This window comes from Aegilops tauschii, chromosome 7 (genome assembly GCF_002575655.3).
Source record: "Aegilops tauschii subsp. strangulata cultivar AL8/78 chromosome 7, Aet v6.0, whole genome shotgun sequence".
Classification (NCBI taxonomy): Eukaryota; Viridiplantae; Streptophyta; class Magnoliopsida; order Poales; family Poaceae; genus Aegilops; species Aegilops tauschii.
The window spans coordinates 50,119,289-50,129,712 of NC_053041.3; the positions used below are offsets into that span (position 1 = coordinate 50,119,289).

Consider the following 10,424-nt stretch of genomic DNA (forward strand, 5'->3'; position numbering starts at 1 on the left):
GAAGAAGTGATTGCAAAGTTCAAGCTACAGACGAAAGAGCTTTTCAAGATGGATGATCTAGGTCTTTTGAGCTACTACCCCGGGATAGAGGTACATCAAAAGACGGAGGGGGTCACACTATGCCAGGAGGCATACACAAGAAAGGTACTTGAAAACTATGGCATGAAAGATTGCAATCCAATTGACGCTCAAATGAAACCTCATCTTGAGCTAAATAAGAAGGGCGAAGCACCCGCAGTTAATGCAATAGAGTATATTGCAGCTGCAGCTGTGATATGTGAAGGTGTGTGGCTAGGGTGGCTACACGGTGATCTCATGGATCGAGATCTGGAACAAGTGGTGCTCAATGTTGACAGTGAGTTTACAATTTTTCTACGCGAGGATCCAGTGCAGCATGATAGGAGCAAGCACATTGATACGATGTATCACTACATGAAAGACGGCGTGGAAGAAGGAAAGATGGAGGTCAACTACAATCGCACTGATGATAAGCTGGCGGACATCCTAACCAAGGCTTTGGATCGAGAGAAGTTTTTGGAGATGCGAAAAAGGATCGGCGTCGGAGCTGTGACGTGACGACGTCGTGTTTAGGGGGGTGATTGTCGGAGTTAAACACGACTCAGTCCCCCTGGTAGCCGGTACGTGTTCAAGTTGGCTTGCATGCATGTATCCGAGTAGTACAAGACTTGGTCTCCGAGTAGTATTGTCCTGGATAGCTAGGTGCTAGTACTATTTATATGCGTGTAATCAGCCATGTAACTTGTACCGTGGATTTATGAAGTAATACAAATCAGAACAGGCTCGATACGAGCCTGTGGCAATACGCCGGCGTCTTGTGTTCACGTGCGTTGTTTCCGCCGGGGCTATATCCATCGGATCGAAAGCTCTAGCTAGCTACGTGTGTGTACGCAACAAGGATCGATCAGCTCGCCAAGGCTACTAGCTTTGCACCTCGGTGCAGCGTGCATCTCGGCGTAAAGGAGCTCGTCCAGAGTGCATCGGCTAGTAGAAGCGTTCGTCGTCGATCGTCACCGTCACCGGAAAGTACTCGGCGACGAGGTCTGGGCCAACATATTTTACTTTGCTCCATCGACCCGTTGCGAGCAGATGGAAATCGCAGCAGCGGCTGCTGACTCCGGTGCCGGCGAGCTGGACGTGGTGGTGTTCCCGTGGCTGGCGTTCGGGCACATGATTCCGTACCTGGAGCTCTCCAAGCGCCTGGCTGCGAGGGGCAACGCCGTGACCTTTGTCTCCACGCCACGGAACCTCGCCCGGCTCCCGCCCGTGCCGGCGCACCTGTCCGCCCGCCTCCGTTTCGTGCCGCTGCCGCTGCCGGCCGTGGAGGGCCTGCCGGAGGATGCTGAGTCAACGGCCGACGTGCTGCCCGACAAGATGGGCCTCCTCATGAAGGCCATGGACGGCCTTGCCGACCCGCTCGCGGCTTTCCTAGCAGACGCCGTCGCCGCCGGGAGGAGGCCGGACTGGATCATCCTCGACTTCTGCCACCACTGGGTGCTGCCCATCGCCGACCAGCACAAGGTACCGTGTGCGCTGTTCCAAATCCTCCATGCTGCCATTGCGGCCTTTTTGGGGCCGCGGTGGGCGAACGCCGCGCACCCGCGCACGGAGCCGGAGGATTTCACCGTGCCGCCCAAGTGGATCCCCTTCCCGTGCACCACCTTCTTCCTCCGCCACGAGGCTCAGTGGGTTGCCGGCGCCTTCCACGCCAACGCATCTGGCGTGTCCGACATGGACCGTCTATGGCACATCTGGGAGCGTTGTCGCCTCACCATCCACCGCAGCTGTGAAGAACTCTCCTCTCCGATCTCTTCCGAAAGCCCGCCATCCCTGCCGGGATCCTGCTACCGGCGGTGCCCGACGACCGTGATGAAGACCACCCACAAAACAGCTCAGGCGGTGTCAGCCGTCCCAAGGTCCTACGATGGCTGGACGACCAGCCCCTCAAGTCTGTCATCTACGTCGCGCTGGGCAGCGAGGCACCACTGACGCTAGAGAACATCCATGAGCTCGCGCTCGGGATAGAGCTCGCCGGTGTGCGCTTCCTTTGGGCTCTACGGAAGCCGGCTGGCACCGGCAACGACGAAGAGTTGTTGCCAGCCGGGTTCGAGGAGCGAACCCGGTTGCGCGGGCTGGTCTGCACAGGGTGGGTGCCGCAAGTGACGGCGCTTGCGCACGGCGCCACGGGTGCATTCCTGACGCACTGCGGGTGGGGCTCCACCATTGAGAGCTTCGCCTTCGGGCTCCCGCTGGTTATGCTCCCGTTCATTATTGACACGCCCATGATTGCACGGGCGATGGCGAAGAGAGGGATAGGTGTGGAGGTGGCGAGGGACGAGAGCGATGGCTCGTTCGACAGGGACGGCGTCGCAGTGGCCGTGCGACGTGTCATGGTGGAGGATGAAGGAAAGGTGTTTGCAACCAACGCCAAGAAGCTGAAGGATCTTGTCGTGGACGAGGGGCGTCAGGAACAATACATCCACGAGCTCGAGGACCACCTTAGACGCAACAAAGACGTGTAATATACTCCTAATTGCCATGCATGTGCACTTGTGTGTTGACCCGTGTGTTAAGAAAAGGGATTCTGCGGTAGGTCCCTTGCATGGAACCTATGCATTAGGCAATCTCTCTCCCCCTATATTTCTTACACTGCATCGACGAGCGCATCTTCACCGGTGGCCGCAAAAAACGCACGCACGGTAAAATGCGATTTTAGCGCGCGCGGGGCGGTTTTGCGCGCTCCAGCGGCGACGGGAAACTCAGGCGCATGGGAAAAGATTGCGTGCACGCGAAGAAGCGGCCGGGCACGCCTATAAAATGCAGCGCCGGCCACGTGCCCTCCCATCGGTCTCCACCTCGCCACGCGCCCTCTACCGCTCTCTCCCCGCTCCCTCTGCCGCTTTCTCGCCTCGCCGCTGACACGCCACCACCACGCTATCATGCCGCCGCGCCGCCGGGGAGTTTCGGCTACCGCGGCGTCCCCGCGCGCCTATCCGGCGCCTTGAGACTCGGTCCGCCGACATGCGCCTCGGCCTCGGCACCTTCGACACCGCCCACGAGGCCGCCCGTGCATACGACGCGGCGGCGTGCCGCAGGAGCTGCCGCCTTCCCCGCAGCTTATCACTGACGAGGATCGTCGTGAGAACCGGAGGCGGGAGCGCCGTCTCAGCCTCGCCGAGATGGACGAGGAAGCCATGGCGTTGTGGCGCCAACGCTTCCCACAGGACGTCATCAACGAGCAGCAGTTCTTTGCGCAAAGGAGGGCGGATAGAAAGGAGAGGAGGGCGGAGCGAGCTGCCTATTGCGATGACAGGCGTACGCGGCAGGCGGCCGTTGAATTCAACATCGAGCTAGGAGACGCGTCATCTTTGGGCTCCAACAACGATCGGTTCCTTGACGCCTTCATTGAGACATTGGAGGAGGACATCACCGAGGCGGAGTCTGAGTCGGAGGAGGATGACGACGAGGAGTAGTGTTTTTTATCTATCGTTTTATCTATCGTAAGAGGACGCTAAGAACTATCTATGTATCTTTTTTATCTATCGTTTTTATCTATCTATGTACTATCTATCTATCGTTTTCTATCTATCTATGCCTATAGAGTCAGAGCCGAATGTGTAGAGTCAGAGCCAAATATGTATCGAGTAGTAGTATAAAAGAGAAGAAATATAGTGCCTCTGTTGGAGCGGCTCACGCGCGCTATATTTTGCTGCGGCCGCTAAAGCCAGCGTTCCGCGGCGCGCACAAACTTGCGATCCGACTATGTAAACGCTTTTTAGTGCGCCGTGCGTTGCGCGCCTGTTGGAGATGCTCTAAGAATAACTTCAACCCAAACAGACGCACGTTTCGTTCACTTTTTTGTCTATTTAGGTGGGACGAGCGGACGAGACTGCCGGCTTTATAGTTTTGGGTCGGTCGTGTCTCTCAACGGATGGCTGGCGCATTTTTTCCGCGTCCACATAAGTAAACAATTTCAAAAACATGCGGCCGAGTTTAACATAATTAATCATTAAACGGACGGTCAATCCCCGACCAAAATCCACTTAAACAATAATAAAATGTAAAAAACTGAAAAAATCACCTACACGTTGCCTTAGGCCTCGCCCTCCTTGTTGTCGTTGCCGGGGAGGTTGACGAAGGCTAGCGGCGGCCCAACCCATGGGAATGCGGTCTCCCACGCCGCCAGTGTAGACTCCTCTGGCATATGCTTCGGTGGCTGCAATGCTGCGCGGTGGGCGCGCTCCTCCTCCTCCTGCTCGCGGCGCATCTCCTCCTCCTCCCGTGCCCAGTGGACACGGCGCTGCTCCTCCTCGCATTCGTCCTGCATCTGGCACTCGGCGTCGGCGTGCTCGTTTGCAGGTGGAGCTGCCGCCAGTGCTCAAGGCAGAACGCCTCTTGCTCCGGCGTCGCGCCCAGCGCGATGGAAGGTGCGCTCACCCACTCGCGGGGGACGACGGTCCACGCGTACCTCTCCGGCTTGGGCGCCGTGGGCATGGCTCTGGCTCGGCCTTCGGCTCGGGCAGCATCAGTGGGGGGGGGGGGGGGGGGGGGGGACGCTGTCCCCAGCAACAGATAGGGCGAGGGCCTCCTCCAGGTCGCCGTCCCAGCACGCATCCTCCTTGGGTTGGCTTTCCTGCAGCGTGTGTTACAGTGCCGGCTCCAGTACAACGTCACGCTACATCGCGAACCAGGTCTCCTAGTTCGGGGAGTTTGGTGCATAGGCAAGGAGGTGCCGCTGCTCTAGCGTTAGGATGGTGCGGTGATGGCGCACCTCCTCCGCGTGCGCCCATTGGGGAGGTTGATAGCCGGTCACAAAGGCTGCTGGTGGTTCTGCAAAGGTTTGAACTTTAAGACATGTTCTATATAAAGAAACAAAAAAAATGTACTTGCACGAATTTTGATTGCGTAGAATGGATGGCTAGATAAGCGGGGCCCAGGTGCAGGTGCTCTAAAACTTGTTTTCGCACTGCAATTTCCGCCTCGCGCCGGCGGCCATCAAGACTAACAACACCAACACACAGCTCATATGTGCGTGCCCAGCGGGTCGCAGACTCGCCGCGCCAAGCCGATGGCTTTATCTAGCAAAATCATGGGGAATGGCGGGGAGGAAGGAAGAGTGTGGTAGTGTGGTGTGATGGAGGAGAGGGAAAAGAGGCGAGCTGAGGGATGGAAAATCGAGTTGTTGACCGTGTCTCCCAGCAGATAAGGGTAGGCGGCACGCGGGCCAGAAGGGACCCGTCTTGGTAAGAAAACACGCACGTACACTTGTTGTCCTACTCTACTCCCATCTCGAAAAAGGAAACAATACCCTATCCCACTGTAGTCCGAGTCCGACACGGACATGTGATTCTCGGTCGATCCAGCCGAGACGTATCATGACAACATCCAGGCCAGACCACTACAATTACGCGCCTCTCTTCCCCAGACCTAGGCACAACTCCTCTCACAACTTCTGGGGCGCAATCGCTAGCTAGCTTCATGTCGTCACTCGCCGTGGACACCGCCACCGACGACTATCTGCCGCTCGAGGAAGCAGACGGTGATGTCTACATGCACGGGCTACCTGACCAGCAAGGAGAAGGGGAACAGGAAGAACATCAAGAAGAAGAAGAAGATTACAACGAGAATAGCTCCCTGCAGCTTAACGGAGAAGACATCCACGCGGACAACCAGTTCGCCACCGTTTGGATCTTGGTGGCTCGCGAGGCTCGTCTCTACAGTCTTGCAGAGCTACAAGAAGCCGACATACTTCCTTCCGTCAGCGTCACGGGTGCTCCAGACGATCCGGCGGTGGCCGAGGCGCTGAAGATAGTGGAGGCGCTGGCCGACGAGCTCAACTGCCCGATTTGCCTGCAGGATGACGACGACGACACAACGGCGGCGGGGGGCACGTGGAAGGAAACTCCGTGCGGGCATCGGTTCCACGGGCGGTGCGTGGAGAGGTGGCTGCACGCGGAAGGGAGCTGCCCCATGTGCCGGCGCCAGGTGGTGACGAAGCCCACCACCCCTGACACCAGTAGTGTTGCATCCCTGCGTTCAGCATTGGCGGATATCTTCGAGGCGTATGGCCAGGATGTTGTCACGGAGTTACAGCAGCAGTTGCCTCTCTAGGACATTATTAATGCTGCTTTGGCTGGCTATGTTCGTGATGACATGACACCCATGTGTTAGTTTGGCAAACAGCATAGAGAAATTATGTTGGAAAATGTAATCATATGTTCATTCAGATGTTCACATATGTTATTTATCATGTTCTATTAATTATGATAATTACTCGGAAAAGGTAAAAAAGATGTGGAAGTTCAGCACCTGAGATGTGTTCTGACCGATCCCTTGCTCAGTTTTCATGAAATTGGTGGCCAGAAGACCTTGCCTTCCAAATAATGGATGCATCACGTACGCAGACTGCTGAACAGATTAAACCATTGATGGTCCTCAAGGAACAGATTGTGAGCATTAAACACGACGGCAACACATGTACGCGTTTGTTTAGACTACAAGTGCATGTGCGTGTCCGTGTAGGACTAGTGTTGAACACCGAACAGGATTAGTACTATTTGGCAACTAGGCTGAGTAGTATATATATCCATGTATCCCCCTTGTAAACATCAACCGATTAGAAAAGGCAATAAAGAACCAGGCTCGAGACGAGCCTGTTGCAATCCATCGGCTTGTTACGCATGTGTTCCGTCGAGAGAAGTCGCTAGGTTCCAAAGCTCGAATCGATCCTTTGTAGTACAAGTCGCCGGCCAGAGCAGTACTAGCTAGCCATAAAAATCAATCAAGCTGCTAGCTTGCTTGCTTGCTAGCTTGCACGTACTGCTCCTGTTGTTTTGGTGAATTGATCTATAGATCAAAAGCCAACAATTGGTATCTAGAGCCTCGACGATCTACGATGATAGACAGCGACGCTGAGTCAGTCAAATCCGGCAACGGCGGTTCCAAGGGGAACAAGTCCGGCAACGGCGGTTCCAAGGCGAACAAGAACGGCGACAAGGTAAAGAAGGGTGGCAAGTCAGCGATCAGTGGTGGCGGAACGGGCAGCGCCAACGTGCAGGCGCATCGCAACATCCCCATCCAGTACCCGATACTCACCGACGCCAACTACGGCGTGTGGGCGGTCAAGATAAAGATTATTCTCCGAACCCTTCGAGTGTGGGAGGACATCACGGACGACGACGTCGACGAGGAGTGTGACGAAGGTGCCATGGCCGCCATAGCCCAGTCTGTGCCGGATTCCGTGCTGATGACATTGGCGGAGTTCGAGACAACAAGAGAGGCGTGGAATGCACTCAAAGAGATGAGGATTGGAGAAGATCGCGTCACGAAGGCTCGGGCACAAGTGCTGAAGCGCCAATTTCACAAGTTGCAGATGGAGGAAACTGAATCGGTGAACGACTATGCCATGCGTCTGACTACTTTGGTGGGAGAGATCTGCGTGCTTGGTGCAAAGCTTGAGGAGACCGAGATTGTGGAGAAGTTTTTCAGTTCGGTGACTGATAAATTCACATACATCATCGGCACGCTCGAGCAGCTTCACGACATCGACGACATGACCATAACGGAGGCGATCGGACGCTTGCGGACATGGGAATAGAATGCTCGTGGTTGTCGAAAAGGCAATGGAGGAGGTAGTGACCAACTCCTGTACTCGCGCGCAGATTGGGAGTCCCCAAGTAGCAAAGGAAGGCGCAACTTTGGCGAAGGCTCAAGCAACGCGAAGCGCGGCGGACAAACCGAAGATAGCAAAGGAAAAGGCAAGCCACAAGGTCGTGGTAAGGCGGGCCGATCTAAAGAGCGGAAGCCACGGAACTTGGATATGTCCGAGGTTAAGTGCTATAGCTGCAACGAGATGGGTCACTTTGCAAAGGATTGTTCGGAGCCTAAAAAGAGGGAGATCAAGGAAAATTTGGCGAAGCAGGAAGACGAACGTCCAGGTCTTCTAATGGCCGAAGTTTGTGATCTCGTGGAGCCTAACAAGCGGGAGATCAAGGCAAATTTGTTAAAGCAGGAAGACGAACGTCCAAGTCTTCTGATGGCCAAAGTTTGTGATCTCGTCCAAACAGTGGTTGTGAAACCAAGCCGGAAGGTGCTACTTCATGAGAAGAAAGTAATACCAAAGTTATCCGGAAACCAGAACGTGTCATGTTATCTAGACACAGGTGCCAGTAACCACATGACGGGGTGCAAGGATAAGTTCCTCCAGCTAGAATATGATGTTCAAGGCTCAGTCAAGTTCGGTGATGGTTCAAATGCGGAGATTTGTGGGCAAGGTTCTGTCCTCTTCGAGGGTCTCACAGGAGAACATCGCATACTCACCGGAGTATACTACATCCCACAGCTTCGCAACAACATCATCTCTGTCGGGAAACTTGACGAAAATGGATACAAGGTGGATATTGAGAACGGAGTGATGGCGATCTTCGACAACCTCCGAAACGTGCTAGCGCATGTGAATCGCACGCGTAACAGGCTCTATATCCTCAACCTTGATCAGTCTCAACCGGAGTGTTGGTTCGCCAAGAGTGATGATGGTGCGTGGTTATGGCATGCTAGATTTGGACACGTTAACTTCTATGCCTTGAAGAAGATGGTGAAGATGGAGATGGTATCTGGGATGCCGTTTATCGACCATGTTGATCGAGTATGTGATGGGTGCTTGGATGGAAAACAGCACCGCAGGCCGTTCCCTGCTCAGTCTACCTATCGTGCAAGTGATGCACTCGAGCTGCTCCATGGTGATCTATGTGGCCCTATCACCCCCAGCAACTCACGGAGGAAAGAAGTACTTCTTCCTTGTGGTAGATGACTACTCGAGATACATGTGGGTTGTTCTCCTACGATCTAAAGATGAGGCTTTTGAAGCGTTTAAGAAGCTGAAGGCTGCAACGGAGATGGAACACAAGTTGAATGTTCGCGCTCTACGGACAGATCACGACGGAGAGTTTACGCCGAACGAGTTCAACGACTACTGCGAGAAGATTGGCATAAAAAGGTTCCTCACAGCACCTTATACGCTGCAGCAGAATGGGGTTGTTGAAAGGCGCAATCGAACCGTCGTTGACATGGCTAGAAGTTACTCAAGAGCAAGAACTTGCCGGGGATTTTTTGGGCAGAAGCTGTCTCGACGGCGTTCTATCTTCTCAACCGGGATCCAACGAAGGAGGCGATCGGCAAGACTCCGTATGAAGTAATTTACGGACGGAAGCCGAATGTGTCTCATCTACGGATGTTCGGGTGTGTGGCGCATGTGAAGACGGCGGAGCCGCATCTTTCAAAGCTTGCCGATCGTAGCACCAAGATGGTGTTCATCCGATACGAGAGGAGTTCCGGCACCAAGGCATACCGCTTCTATGATCCACGAACCAAGCGTCTACGGATTTCACGTGATGTCGTGTTTGAAGAAAATCAAGCGTGAAATTGGAGCACAACAGCCAACGATGCTCCAAACGGTAACATATTCACAGTTGAATTTCCAACTGATGGTGATGCAAGGGAGGACGTCCAGGTAGTTGGCAAGACGCCCAACCAAGGTGACCACAATGGTAGTGATCATCATGCTGCCGACACCAACGACGACGCGCATGGGTTGCAAGGTGATAGCGACAACGACGCGCAAGACACGGGTAGAGATCTCGGCAACGACATTGACAATGAGGCGCATAGTGATGATGACAATCAAGATGATGGTCACGATCACGATGACTACGCCGACGACGCAGATGCCAACGACCCGGCATCTACCACGCCCGAGACTCAACCGTCTTCCTCAAGTGCATCGACGCCGGTACAATTTGTGTCGCCTCCTTCGCAAGCCACAACGGATTCTTCCGGGCCTCATCGCTACAAGACCCTCAAGAAAGTCTACAAGTACGCAAAGCCAGTTATGCTCGAGTACTCCGATTTGTGTTTACTCGGAGTTGAGGAGCCGGCGAACTTTGTAGAGGCGAGCAAAAGTTCAAGTTGGATGCACGCCATGGATGAGCAGATGAAGGCGATTGAGAGCAATGGCACATGGACTTTGGTAACCCGACCTCCGAACCAAAACGCCGTAGGTTTAAAGTGGGTTTACAAGTTGAAGAAGGACACGAAGGGTGCCATTGTGAAGTACAAGGCAAGGCTCGTTGCAAAGGGTTACGTACAACGTCAAGGAGTTGACTATGAGGAGGTGTTTACACCGGTTGCTCAAATCGAGACGGTGAGAGTGTTCCTAGGTTTGGCAGCACAAGAGGATTGGAAGGTTCATCATATGGATGTGAAATCCGCTTTCCTCAAAAGGCGACCTCAAAGAAGAAATGTATGTGGAAAAACCCCACGGCTACGAGAAGAAAGGCGAAGAAGGAAAAGTTTACAAGCTCAAAAAGGCACTTTACGGGTTGAAGCAAGCGTCAAGAGCTTGGAAGGCA

The 10,424-nt window shown here is 54.2% G+C and overlaps 1 pseudogene; it reads left to right on the forward strand.

Annotated features, from left to right (window-relative positions):
- The first annotated feature begins 985 nt into the window (after positions 1–985).
- LOC109747799 (UDP-glycosyltransferase 91C1-like) lies at positions 986–2,601 on the forward strand (annotated as a pseudogene).
- Positions 2,602–10,424: the final 7,823 nt, after the last annotated feature.